At 35.2% G+C, this 14,904-nt stretch overlaps 1 long non-coding RNA gene across 2 annotated transcripts in view; it reads right to left on the reverse strand.

The window, feature by feature from the left end:
* LOC129524319 (uncharacterized) overlaps positions 1 to 14,904 on the reverse strand; it is a 181,022-nt gene that overhangs the window by 32,087 nt on the left and 134,031 nt on the right. For both annotated transcript variants that reach the window (XR_008668096.2, XR_008668095.2), the window contains exon 3: positions 11,043 to 11,170. This is a non-coding gene — a long non-coding RNA (uncharacterized lncRNA). The remainder of the gene's footprint in view (positions 1 to 11,042; positions 11,171 to 14,904) is intronic.

Below are 14,904 nucleotides of genomic sequence, written 5' to 3' on the forward strand. Positions count from 1 at the left end.
GGACTCACCTGGTATGGGGAAGAAGACACGTTCAAAAAAGGAGATCACTTATGAGGCAGGCAGTTAACTGAAAAGGTATACTTGATTGCTCAAAGAGCTAAATTTAGACTATGCGAGATAGTTTAAAATTCAAAATGTCCCTTACACGCTCTCAGTGGAATAAGCACATGGGGGAAAAAGTGGTTATATCTGACTGGTGTGTTCTAGAAAAGCGTCAAGGAAGAGATACAATTTTTATAGACATTGTGGAGAAAGAGGCAGCCCAGATGGGCAGAAAGATTACAATAAATGAAGACATAGAGGTAAGAATGGGGACTCTTTCAGGTTGATTGGACTACACAATTTAGAATGTAGTGGTAGATAAATCTGGGGCCAGACTATGGAGATTTCTGAAATTCAGGCTGGGAGAAAAGACTCCTTCTAGAAAAGGTATGTTTTATGAGCAAGAGAAATATATAATCTCTCTCTCTCTTTTTTCTTTTCTTCCTTTCTTTCCTTTATTTCCCTTTCTTTCTTCCTTTGTTTCTTTCTCTCTTCCTTCCTTCCTTCCTTCTTTTCTTCCTTTCTTTCTCTTTTTTGGCAGAGTCTCTCTCACTCTGTCACCCAGGCTGGAGTACAGTGGCACAATCACAGCTCACCACAGCCTTGACCTCCCAGGCTCAGGTAATCCTCTACCTTACCACCTCCACCTCAGCCTCCTGAGTAGCTAGGACTACAGGCGCCCGCCACCACGCCTGGCTAATTTTCATATTTTTTTTGTAGAGATGGGGTTTCGCCATGTTGCCTGGCTGGTCTTGAACTCCTGGGCTCAAGCTATCTGCCCACCTCGGCCTCCCAAAGTATGAGGATACAGGTGCAAGCCACCGCACGTGTAGAAATATATAATCTGACTTGTATTTTAGGAGGATGGATCTTTTCTAACATATAAAGTAATAAAGATGACAGATTCTGAAAGTGGATGAGTAGATCAAGCAAGAGACAAGACAGGGTCTAATCTAGGTTGGTGGCAGTAAGAATAAAAAATAAAGAAATTGAAGGCATTTTTGAAGACTATGGGGATTTCAAGCAGCATGCCAGAGGCAAAGAGAGAGCTACTTGGATTAGGAAGCATATTCTCAGGGTTCTGGCTGCATTCGAGTATGGTAAAGTCAATCTTCTATAACAAGTTACTTTTTAAAGTGCCCTATTGAATTTGTGTATTTTACTAGATTCATTCCAACAGTCACTCACTCAACAAACATTTATTGAGTGCCTAATTTGATCAGACTTTTATAACAGGAGGTGGTTCAGATAAGATGAGTAAGATTAGTCTCTTCTAATGAGGATATAGACAGGAAAACAATGAATGAGAAGACACCATAAAAAAGCCAGATTACCTCATAGGGCTGCTGGGAAGATTAAATGAGATCACGTCTGTAAAATGCTTAGTTAGGCACAGTGCCTGGTACCTAGTAAGCGCTCAGTAAATAGTAGTTATTATTCCATACAAAATCCTGTGAGAGCAAAAAGAAGTGATGAACTGTCTTAGGATGTTGAGGACAGCTTCAGTGAGGAAGTGAGATAATTAACCAGGCAGAGACAAAGATGGACATTCTAGATGGAAGAACTTGCATGAGGAAAAGCATGGTGTGTTCTGACAACACAAAGTATGGCCTGTATTGAGTATGGGAGGGGCATTTAGGAGTGGCACGTATAAGACTAGCAAGGTAAGTTGGGCCTAGATTTCAGAGGACCTCGAATGTGAAGCAAAGTTTAGACTTTGTATTTTAGGCAATCAGAAGCAATGACTAGTTTTCCAGCAGAGAGGGTATGAGCAGATTGCTTATTAGGAAAATCACCCAGGGTAGTCTGGAGGATGGATTAGGGGTGAGAGGTGAGAAATAGGTCAGAGGCAAAACAATCATTAAGCTGCTTAAATTGTTCAGACAAGTCAAGTGAGGTAAGGGCATGAATCAAGATGGTTGCAGTAGGAATGGAGTGGCAGAAAAAAATGATAAAGCTCTAAAAGTTTATGAGATCATGTTTTAAAATTTTTTATCTAATTCAAAATGTATTGCATTTTTACCAGCTCACTATTATAATATTAATCTCTTCTAAAACACAGGAAAGATCTTACTTTAGGGAAAAACCAAACCAAAACAAACCTTCACAAATATAACATCCATTATAACATTTTGGGTTAGATTACTTGCCTACATAGTGTGCAAAAGTAATTTCATGTAAACATTTTAATGAGTTCTTTCCATTTTGTGTATTCTTGACAATGTTACTTATATATTTCAAGATTATGGAATAGATACAGCAAAATCTAAGTATTGTGGTGCTCTGATGAAGAATATCTTTTTCTTACTGGATTACATGATAACTGCACAGATGACTTAGACACAGGTTGCACATGGAGACACCAGCAGCTTTCCAGGTTGACAACTAACTAAGGCTTACCTTCCTGGCCCCTGGAAAAGATTACGGGGTAATTGCCAGAACTACCAGAGGTCTTATTAATGTAATTATGTGTATGGTAATGCCCATTCATTAAAAACCCAATTAACTAGAAATTTCAAATAATAAGACCTTTTTGACTGAGTGCAGTGGCTCATACCTGCAATTCCAGCACTTTGGGAGGCCGAGGTGGGTGAATCACTTCAGGCCAGGAGTTTGAGACCAGCCTGGCCAACATGGTGAAACTCCATCTCTACTACAAATATTAGCCAGGCATGGTGTGCGCCTGTAATCCCAGCTATTTGGGAGGCTGAGGCAGGAGAATTGCTTGAATCCAGGAGGCAGAGGTTGCAGTTAGCCGAGACTGTGCCACTGTATTTCAGCCTGGGCTACAGAGCAAGACTCTGTCTCAAAAAAAGAAAGAAAGAAAAAAAAGAAGACCTTTTTTATAGTCCTATGTATAACTCATCCTCATAATGAAAGCACTTGTCAAAACTGTAAAATCTTGTATTTTATTTTAAAACAAACCAGAAACATATTTTATTTTTTAAATTATTTTTGTCTTTTTAAAATTAAACTTTTTATGTTGAGATAATTAGAGATTCATATTCAGTTGTAAGAAATAATACAGAGAAATCCTTTGTACCCTTTGCCCAGTCTCCCCTAATGGCAGTAGCTTGCAAAAGTATAATAAAACAACCAGGATATGGCTATTGACATAGGGTAGGCTATTTCTGGGTTCTTTATTCTATTCCATCAAACTACCCACATTTTCCTCCATCAATAGCACACCATTCGATTACTATAGCTGTATAATAGGTCTTAACATTGAGGTAGAGTGATTCCTCTCACTTTATCTTTTTTTTCAAAAATTTTTTAGGTATTGTAGAGTCTCATTTTAGTGCCTTTTATATTTGACTTATTTGAAAAATTTGAAATCCAGGTATATAATATATGGCAATTCCTATAAGCCACAATATTTAATTATTATAATCTCATTACTCAGAATTCTGAATAAACAGGATTTTACTTTTAGACCTTTCTTTTATGGTAGTATTACCATAAGCTAGATTACAAAAGCAAGTAATGGGATCTTCTCTGTCAGTATTTGAAAAACATCTATTCCCATTTAGATATGCCATGAATATCTCAGGTCTCATAACTCTAAGATATTCATCCTTTAAAATAATTTTAAATGCTAAAAGTTGTAATATGTTAAACCAATAGGGTGTTCCATAAAATGTTCTGTTTTATCAACCTTTAGCCATATTTACCTACCTATAACCTTTATAAAGCAATAAATAACTGCAAGCACAGAACATGAACAACAAATCCCAAGACCAGCTTATTGAAATGTAACTTTGTCTTTAAAGAATCTGCTGTGCCATTTACCTTTTGAAAAGAAAGGCCAAAAAGGACAAACAAAGCTTCAGAAATGGAAGCTCTGATATTAAATGTACTTGAGTGTGGCGGATATATCTTTATTCATGAGAATGCATGTTTTCACTGGTGGTGCTCTTTTGTAATTGCCTGATTTAATAAATGGGTCAGAATACCTGAGATAAATCTGCAAACTGTTGAATACACTTGCCAATTACTGAATTTTAAAACAATTGGCATCGTAAAATTTTATGCAACCTTCTTTGATATGTGGTACAGCTAATTTCTTTTTGAGGTACAAGGAGTTTTTATTTTCTCCCAGACAATTGATTAAAATATTCGTAGTGTCTTTAAATAATGAAACAGGCTTTTAACACAGTGATCTTTTATTGCTGAAAAATGAGAAATCTAACCCTATCAGAAATCACTGCAGCTCATAATCAAAAGAGACAATATAAAACAAAAATATCCTTGCCATACTTGGCAATGCTTCCTCTATTTAGCTAATGAAATCTTTAAGCAAAAAGATTTTTTATTTTAATTTTTATCAGCTTTATTGAAGTATAATTGACATAAAACAAACAGCATATATTTAAGTGCATAAAAATATATAATAGTCCATAGTAATATATTGTACACTTAAAAGTTTGCTAACAGGGTAGGTCTCATGTTGTGCTCTTACCACAATAAAGTAAAAAAAAGTGTATAGGTTTTGATGTATGCATACCCCTGTAAAACCATCACCACAAGCTAGATGATAAACATGCCCATTACCTCCAAAAGTTTCCTCATGCTTCTTTTTATTTGTTTATTTCAATTTCAGATTCAGGGGGTACATGTACAGGTTTGTTACATGGGTATATTGTGTGATGCTGAGGTTTGGGCTTCTAATGAGCTAGTCACCCAAGTAATGAGCATAGTATTCAATAGGTAATTTTTCAACCCTTCCTCCACTCCTACCCTCCCCACTTTTGGAATCTCCAAAGTTTATTGTTCTCATTTTTGTGTCCATGTGTACTCACCATTTAGCTCTTACTTACAAGTCAGAATATGTGGTATCTGGTTTTCTATTTCTGTATTAATTTCGCTTTGGATAATGCTCATGCCTCTTTTTAATTCTTCCTACCTCCCCTTCCCCAGCGCAGGTAACCACTGATCTGCTTTCTGTCACTATATATTAGTTTGCATTTTCTAAAATTTTATATAAATGAAATTATGCACAGAGTATTTACTCTTTTATTGTTTGGCTTTTTTTTTTTTTACTTTTTTATTCTGGGATTCATTCATTTGCTGTATGTATCCATTACTTTTCATTCCTGAAGAATGGATATACTACATTTGCTGATCCACTCACCTGTTGATGGGGCATTTGCATAATTTCCAGTTTTTGGCTATTACAAATAAAAGTGCTGTAAATAGTTGTATACAAATTTTTCTATGGTTCCATTCAAACATATGTTTTCATTTTTCTTGTGTAAATACCTAGGAGTGAAATGGCTGGATCATACAGTAGATGTGTGTTTAACTTTTTAAGAAGCTGTCCAAATTTTTTCCAGAGTGGCTGAGCCACTTCAATTTCCACTAGTGGTGAATGACAATTCCAGTTGTTCCACATCCTCACCAATACCTGGTATGGTCAGTTATTTTCACTGTAGACTCACTGTTGGGTGGTCAGTAGTATCTCACTGTGGTGTTAATTTGCACTTACTTAATGACTAATGATATTAAGCATCTTTTAATATGCTCATTTCCTATTCATATATTTCTTTGATGAAGTATCTGTTCTTTTTTTTTAATGGGTTGTTTTCTTATTATTGAGTTTTGAGAGTTCTTTTTATATTCTAAGTCACATATCAGATATGTGATTTGCAAATATTACATTTAATTTTATTGTTTTCTCTTATGGATTGTGCCTTTGGGAGGCCAAGGTGGGAGGACAGCTTGAGGCCAGGAGGAGTTCAAGATCAGTCTGGGCAACATAGTGAGACCCTGTCTCTACAAATAATAATATAGTAATAATATATTAGGTGGGTGTGGTGGTGCATGCCTGTACTTTGGAGGCTGAGGCAGGAGGATCACTTGAGCCCAGGAATTTGAGGCTGCAATGAGCTGTGATTGCACCACTGCACTCCAGCCTAGGCAACAGAATGAGACCCTGTCTCAAAAAAGAGAAATATTTGTCTAACCAAAAGCCCAAGATCTCAAAGTTCTTATACTATATTGTTATTTAGAAGTTTTTTAGTTTTGAGGTTTTACATTAAATATTTGATCCATTTTGACTTAATTTTTGTATATGGTAAAGAGTATGAATCAGAGTAGGCTTTTTATATATGCATAGTCAAGTGTTTCAGAAACATTTGTTGAAAACAATTATCCTTTTTCCATTGCATTGCCTTTGGACCTTTGTCAAAAATGTTGCCTATGCACGTATGGATTTATTTCTGGACTCTCTATTCTGTTCCATTGATCTGTTTGTCTGTCTTTATGCCAATTCTGTACTATCTTGAGTACCATCATGCCCTGAAATCAGATAGTATTTGTCTTCCAACTTTGTTCTTCTTTAGTTGGTTACCCAGGTATTATGGCAGAGAATAGAAAACATCTCTCAGTTATTCTAGTTGGTCCTGAGAAGATGGAATCAAAAATTCAGTTCAAGATGGCTCTGTGAGGGATGTGGTCACAGGTAATACATGGTGATGTTTTATTACTTGTATCTTGGACTTTGTTGAACATAGACCATGTTTCAATTATTGTGGCTGGAACCCACATTAGTCCAGTTCTTGATAAATACTAATTACTGTATTATAGATACATGACAAGTAAGTGCTGAGTATAACTTTCAGAAGTTACCTTTGTCTTTTGAGTCCCTGATGCATCTAGAAAGAAACGTGAGGGAGTTTTAATGCAAAACTCCATTAAAAATTCAGTAGGATTGGGGACTATTTAGTAACATGAAATGACATGTTTATAAATGAGAAACAGCTAATCTTCTTATCCAATTATCTGCAACAATCCTCAGTAGTCTTTGCCATCCTTTCAGCCCAACCATTAGCTTGAGACCATGCCTGTGAGAAGTGATTAAAAAGTGGGTTGTTTCTATGACTTACTGAGTAGGTACTATTAACTCTGGGTCTTTCTTTTCCTTTTTGTGAAACTGATATTGTCAATATACTCTACCTCAGTTGAGTGTGAAAAATTTACGAATAGGAAATTCTCTTGAGGCTAGACAGCATTATAACTGAGAGCCTAAACTTTGGATTCAGATGAACTGGCTTTAAATATTGACTCTGCCTTGTAGTAGCTATCTGGCTTTGCTTCTGTTACCAAATATCTCTAAATTTCAGTTTATCACTTGGAAATTGAAGATACTATGGTGCGTGCTTGTTAGGATTGTTACAAACATTTACATTAGATAACGTTTATAAAACACTTGGACCATATACACCTGTATGCAGGTACTGTTATGCACTAGGTCAAGGATTCCCAAACTTGCCTGCACAGTAGCATTACTTGGGGACCTTAAAAAAAATTTTAAAGCACAATCACTTGGGATGAGACACAGAGATCAATATATTTTGAAACTCCTCAGGAAAATCCAATGTGCACACAACTTGGGAATCATTACCCTAGGTGATTTATATAAATTACCTTAATTTTATAACACTCTATAATTTATACTTTACTTCCATTTTATAGATGAGAAAACTGAGGTTCACACTGAGTGTGTTGAGTAAAGTCATACAGCAAATAGAGCTTAAAAGATTCAAACTCAGGTTGTCTGACCTCAAAATCCCTGCTTTTAACTATTTTGCTGTATTTCTTTAAGCGAGGTTCTTAGAAATTCAATTTTTAGAAAATGCAATCTATAGCCAAAATTATATTGTAAATATTTAGCCCAGATTTGTGACTAAAGAAATGAGAGAACTGGAAACATTTTGATGCCATTTGTGAAGGAGTCTATCATAACCCATTAATATAATCTAACAAAATCAATGAAAATTCATGATTAGGGTTTCAGTATTAGTATCCTGGAGTTAACTCTGGTAGATTACACAATGTAGCTTTATATGTGCTTTATATTTTTTTCCAGTACTTGCAGTAGTCAAACAAAGTCCAAGCCACTAGTCAGAGCTTCTACCCAGTGTTTTCCTGAGAATAATTCCCAGATGTGCTGCATGTACAATAGCCAAGATAACCTGATGACTAGTTTTTGGAATACTTCTCTGTTTGCTATAAAATGCATTCCTATGGGCATGTAATTTACTCCCTACACACCTAATTTAAGATATAGATGAACCAACATCACAGTTCTAGGGGGAACACTACGACAGGTTTTGGTATCTAAGTGGCAGATGGCTCTGAACATCACCATTGGCTATTGCTCTCCCAGGCTTATAAACAAGTTACATGAACTGAGCAAAAAATGACACTTCTGCATACATGATGACATAATTATGGGTGTAAACCTAATCTTAGAGAAGAATCCCAAAAGAGCTTATGTCAGTACAAATTGTAAAGACATTACCATAAGGGTATTTTTTGGATTTCTTTACTTCCATAGCAATTGCAAAGAACTCAGTGTTATTTGACAGCAATTCTATTATTGTGAGAACTTTCTGCTTAAGTAGTAGGCAACTATTCTTCAGTCCTACCTGGCATTTTGAGGCTGAGGACTCTCCAGACTTCATCCACTGAAAGAACAGTGGTTTGTTTTCAATGTAACACACTGATGCAAATCAAGAAGTTAATAATACTTTGACATTATGAAAAGTGTTTTCCCACAAGATAGCTCCAAAACTACCAGATGTTATTTTCCAGGAGGCAATAAAATACTCAGCAAGGTTGATTTTTGTCTTAATTTAAGATTTTCTTTTTTTACAAAGGGGAAACAGTTTATTTTCCTCTTATGTTTATAAAAATATTACCTACTCTTTGTAAAATATCCAAGCCATACAAAAAGGTATAATGAAGAAAAAAATCACCTGAAATCTCACTATGCAGTGAGAACCTCTAGGTATGTAGGTGTTCGTCTCTCCATCCTATCCTCCCCCCTTCCTATTATCTATCTATTTATCTACCATATTTGTCTAAAAAAAGTCAATATATACACATGCATGGGGAAAAAACCTAATGTTAGATAATGACATAAAACAAAAAGCAAAGTTCCCTTCTCTGTTCTTTTCCATTCCTAAACCAGTTTTCCAGAGGTTAAATGTTTGTTTTCTCACAATTATTTATACAGATGACTCCAAATAACATGATTTTACTGACATTTTCTTGGTTTATCAACTTTGGATATCATTTGTTGGCTCCCAGCTACAGAGAGTAAAGATTTAGTTCACTCATTTACTTCCTATTTCTTTTTCCTTACTATCAGTTTTAATAATTATATCACTATTTTGATTTCTATTTGTTACTTTCTAGCTTTAAATATTATACTGAAATTGCTACTGATTATTCCATCAACTGTCAAATTTATCTCTACACTTTTCATGTGAGTAAGATGATATTAACATTAGTATTTAAACTTCCACCTCTCTTGCCCATTTTTCAAGTCTCACTTTTTAGATTTATCATATTTATTTATTTTTCTTCTGCAAGAATCTAAAATGAAGAGACCTTCATTAAACCCTTCTCTTCATTACATCCAACCTGTGTAATATAATTCCGCTAAGCCTTGGTAGTGAGTTCATTTTCATTTTCTTAAAAGTATCTTTGGATTAGCAGAAGTTTCTAATTTTGATAAAGTCCATTTTATAATTTTTTTCTTTTATAGTTGGTGCTTTTTATATACCAAAGATCATTGCCTATTCCATGACTGCAAAGATATTCTTTATGCTTCCTTCTAGGAACTTTACAATTTTCTCTTTTATTTTTAGATTAACAGTCCACTTAAGGCTAATTTTTTTAAAGATAGGGTCTCACTACATTGCCCAACTAGTCTTGCATTCCTGGATTCAAGCAATCCTGCCAACTGGACCCCCTAAAGCTCTGAGATTACAAGCATGAGCCACTGAGCCTGGCTCTGGTAAAATTTTAATACATTGTGATATACAGGTCAGAATATACAGATATGCAGTTGTTCCAGCATCGTTTACTGAAAAGATTTTCTTCCCCTATTGAATTGCCGATATATTTGTCAATTGGCTGAATATATGGGAAGGTCTATTTCTGGATTTTTTATTCTGTTTAATTCATCTATTGGCCTTTTCTTAAGCAAATAACACACTGTCTTAATTAATGTAGTGCTATAATAAGTCTTAAAATCAGTTATCCTAAGTCTTCCAACATTTTTCTTTTACTTTTTTCAAGATTTTGACTTAGGTCCTTGCATTTGCATATAACATAACATTTCATGTTAGATTATTAATTTCCACCAAGAACCCATTCTGAGTTAGAAGTACGTCAATCTTATCAATCACTTAGGGGAGAAGAACAGCTTTACAATATTGAGTCTTGCAACCAACCAAGTGCATGACATATACATACATTTATTAAGCTTCTTAATTTCTTTTTTTCTGTTTTGTGGTTTTCAAAGTGGAGATCCTTTATACCTTTTCTTAAACTTATACATTTTTATATTTTTGACACTATTATAAAGGGTATTTATTTTTAAATGTTATTTTCCAATTGTTCATTGAAACAATATAGAAATACTGACTTTGTATCTTACAGCCTTGCTGAATACACTTACTGGAGCTAATAGATTTTTGGAGACATATAGAACCATGTTGTCTGTGAATAAAATCAGTTTCATTTCTGCTTTTCCAATCTTTAGTCTTCATTTACCCATTTCTTTATATGTTATATCCATCTTTTCCTGTAGATGTTTTAACATATTTGTCATAGTTATTTTAAAGTCTCTTTCTGCCAATTCTAACACCTAGGTCCTTGGTTGGTCACCTTCTATTTAGTGTAAGTCACATTTTCCCATTTCATCACATGTCTAGTAATTTTTTTTGTTATGCTTTGAGTAATAGATTGCAGAGACTCTCGATCTTCCTCCAAAAAGTGGTGAAGTCTTGTTCTAGCAGGCAGTTAAATTACAGATAGATTGCTTTTAACCGGGGGAGGTCTGGTTTTCTCCTGTCAAGACAAGTCTATGTTTCAGTCTTGATGCTCTTTTGATGCATGTAGTCTCTATTCCTAATTCAATGGAAAGCCTGAAGTGTTTACCAAGCCCTTCTAACTTGGCTAGACTTAAACTCCAAAATTTCTCTTACCTGTGGTGGGCAGCCAAAACTCTCGGCTTAGCTCCTTGAACCCTTCCCAGCGTTATCTTCTGCTAGGCTCCTGAGGTTCTCACTGGCACAATCGCAGTTGAGTCATTTGGCCGTTGATTTTGTTTTTACTGTAGAATCAAAATAACAACAACAACAAAAGCTGTAATAAAAAGTCTCCCAGCAAAGAAAAGCCCTGGGCCCAATGGTTTCACTGCTGAATTTTGCCAAACATTTAAATAAGAATTAATACCAATCCTACTCAAACTATTCAAAAAAAACCAAGAAAGAAATCCTTCCAAGCTCATTCTATGAGGCCAGTATTACCCTGATACCAAAACCAAAGACATGTCAAAAAAAGAAAACTATACCCAATGTCCCTGATAAACATTGATGCAAAAATACTCAACAAAATACTAGTTTCACTCGAGTCCCTGTGAAGAGACCACCAAACAGGCTTTGTGTGAGCAATAAAGCTTTTAATCACCTGGGTGCAGGCAGGCTGAGTCCGAAAAGAGAGTCAGCGAAGGGAGATAAGGGTGGGGCCGTATTATAGGATTTGGGTAGATAAAGGAAAATTACAGTCAAAGGGGATTTGTTCTCTGGCAGGCAGGAGTCAGGGTCGAAAGGTGCTCAGTGGGGGAGCTTTTTGAGCCAGGATGAGCCAGGAAAAGGACTTTCACAAGGTAATGTCATCCGTTAAGGCAAGGACCGGCCATTTTCACTTCTTTTGTGGTGGAATGTCATCAGTTAAGGCGGGGCAGGGCATTTTCACTTCTTTTGTGATTCTTCAGTTACTTCAGGTCATCTGGGCGTATACGTGCAAGTCACAGGGGATGTGATGGCTTGGCTTGGGCTCAGAGGCCTGACAACTAGCACATTTAATTAAACAAGGTATTAAAAAGATCATTCAACATGATCAAGTGGGATTTATCCCAGGGATGCAAGAATGGTTCAACATATGCAAACCAATGAGATACATCACATCAACAGAATGAAGGACAAAAACCATATGAGCATTTCAATTGAAGCTGAAAAAGCATTTGAAAAAATTCAACATTCCTTTACCAAAAAAAGCCTCAAAAAACTGGGTATAAAAGGAACATACCTCAATATAATAAAAGCCATATATGACATAACAGACATAACAGACCCACAGCTAGTATCATACAGAGTGGGAAAAAACTGAAAGCCTTTCCTCTAAGTTCTAGAATATGACAAGGGTGCCCAGTTTTGCCACTGTTATTCGACATAGTACTGGAAGTCCTAGCTAGATAAATCAGACAAGAGAAGGAAATAAAGGGCATCAAATTGGAAAGGAAAACATCAAATTATTCTTTTGCAGAGGATATGATTTTATATTTGGAAAAACCTAAAGGCTCCACCAAAAAACTATTAGAACTGATAAATAAATTCATAAAGTTGCAGGATACAAAATCAACATAGAAAAACCAACAGCATTTCTACTATGTATGCCAACAGTGAACAATCTGAAAAAGAAATCAAGAAAGTGATCCCATTTAAAATAACCACAATAAAATAAAATACCTAAGAATAAACTTAACCACAGAAATGAAAGATTTCTACAATGGCAACTATAAAACTTTGATGCAAGAAATTAGAGAAGATGCTGAAAACATAGAAAGATATTCCATGTTCATGGATTGGAATAATCAATATTGTATTGTTAAAATGTTCATACTACCTAAACCAATCTACAGATTCACTGCATACCCTATCAAAATACCAAGGACATTCCTCACAGAAATAGAAAACAATCCTAAAATTTATACGGACCCATAAAGACCCAGAATAACCAAAGCCATTCTGAGCAAAAAGAGCAAAACTCACATGACTGAGCTCAAATTATACTACAGAATTACAGTAACTAAAACAGCATGGTACTGGCATAAAAATAGATATGTAGAACAATGGAACAGAAGAGACAAACAAAAAACAAATCCATACATCTACCATGAACTCATTTTCAACAAAGGTGCCAAAAACATACATTGGCAAAAGAATAATCTCTTCAATAAATGGTGCTGGGAAGACTGGACATCAACATGCAGAAGAATAAAACTAGACTCCTATCTCTCACCATGTACAAAAATCAAATCAAAATGGATTAAAGACAAATTTATGACCTCAAAACTATGAAACTACTAAAAGAAAACATTGGGGGAAACTCTCTAGGACATTGGTTTGGGCAAATATTTCTTGTGTAATACCCTACAAGCACAGGCAAGCAAAGCAAAAATGGAAAATAGGATGCATAAAGTTAGAAAGCTTCTGCACAGCAAAGGAAACAATCAACAAAGTAAAGAGAGAACCCAGACAATGGGAAAAATATTTGCATATTATCCATCTGACAAAGGATTAATAACCAGATGTATAAGGAGCTCAAACAACTCTATAGGAAAAAATCTAATAATCAGATTAAAAAATGGGCAAAAGATATGAAGAGACATTTTTCAAAATAAGACAAATAGCAAGGAGGTATATGAAAAGGTGCTCAACATTGTTGATAATCAGAGAAATGCAAATCAAAACTACAGTGAGATATTATCTCATGCCCATTAAAATGGCTTATATCCAAAAGAAAGGCAATAACAAATGCTGGTGAGGATGTGGAGAAAGGGAACCCTCATACACTATTGATGGGAATGTAAATTAGTACCACCACTATGGAGAATAGCTTGGAGGGTCCTCAAAAAACTAAAAATAGATCTATCATATGATCCAACAATCACACTGCTAGGTATATACCCAAAAGAAAGGAAATCAATATAGCAAAGAGATATCAGCACACCCATGTTTATTGCAGCACTACTTACAATAGCCAAGATGTGGAATCTAGGTAAGTGTCCACCAACACAGGAATGGATAAAGAAAATGTGGTACATATATACAATGGAGTATTATTCAGCCATAAAAAAAGAGTGAGATCCTATCATTTGGAATAACATGGATGGAACTGGAGGACATTATGTTAAGTGAAATAAGCCAGACACAGAAGGACACACTTTGCATGTTCTCACTCATTTGCTGGAGCTAAAAATCAAAACAATTGAACTCATGGAGATAGAGAGTAGAATGATGTTGCCACATGCTGAGAAGGGTTGTGGGAGTGGGGAAGTGAGGCTGGTTAGCGGGTATGAAATATAGTTAGAATGCATAAGATCTAGTCTTTGACAGCATAACGGTGATTTTAGTCAACAATAATTTATTAAAAATCTAAAAATAACTAAAATAGTATAGTTGGAATGTTTGTAACACAAAGAAATGACAAATCCTTCAAGTGGTGTATACTCCATTTACCCCGATGTGATTATTACACATTGTATGCCATATCAAAATATCTTAAGTAGCCCATAAGTATATACACCTACTATGTATCCATAAACATTTTTAAAAAAATCAAAATCTTAGGAGTAAATTTAACCAAGGAGGTAAAATATCTGTATACTAAAAACTATAGAAATAGAAGATGACACAAATAAAAGATATCTGGCGTTCATGAACTGGAAGAATTAAGATGTCCATACTAGCTAATGTGAGCTACAGATTCAATGCCACCCTATCAAAATTCGAACATCATTTTTTACAGAAATAGAAAAATCAATCCTAAAATTCATATGGACCCAAAAAAGACCCTAAATACCCAAAGCAACTGAGCAAAAAGAACAAAGCTCGAGGCATCACACTACCTGATTTCAAAGTATATTACAAAGCTATTGTCATCAAAACAGCATGGTAATGGCATAAAAACACACACGTAGACCAATAAAACAGCATAGAAAGTCCAGAAATAAATCCATTCATTTACAGTCAATTTATTTTTGATAAAGATGTCAAGAACACA

The sequence above is a fragment of the Gorilla gorilla genome, chromosome 7 (assembly GCF_029281585.2).
Source record: "Gorilla gorilla gorilla isolate KB3781 chromosome 7, NHGRI_mGorGor1-v2.1_pri, whole genome shotgun sequence".
In the NCBI taxonomy this organism is placed as follows: Eukaryota; Metazoa; Chordata; class Mammalia; order Primates; family Hominidae; genus Gorilla; species Gorilla gorilla.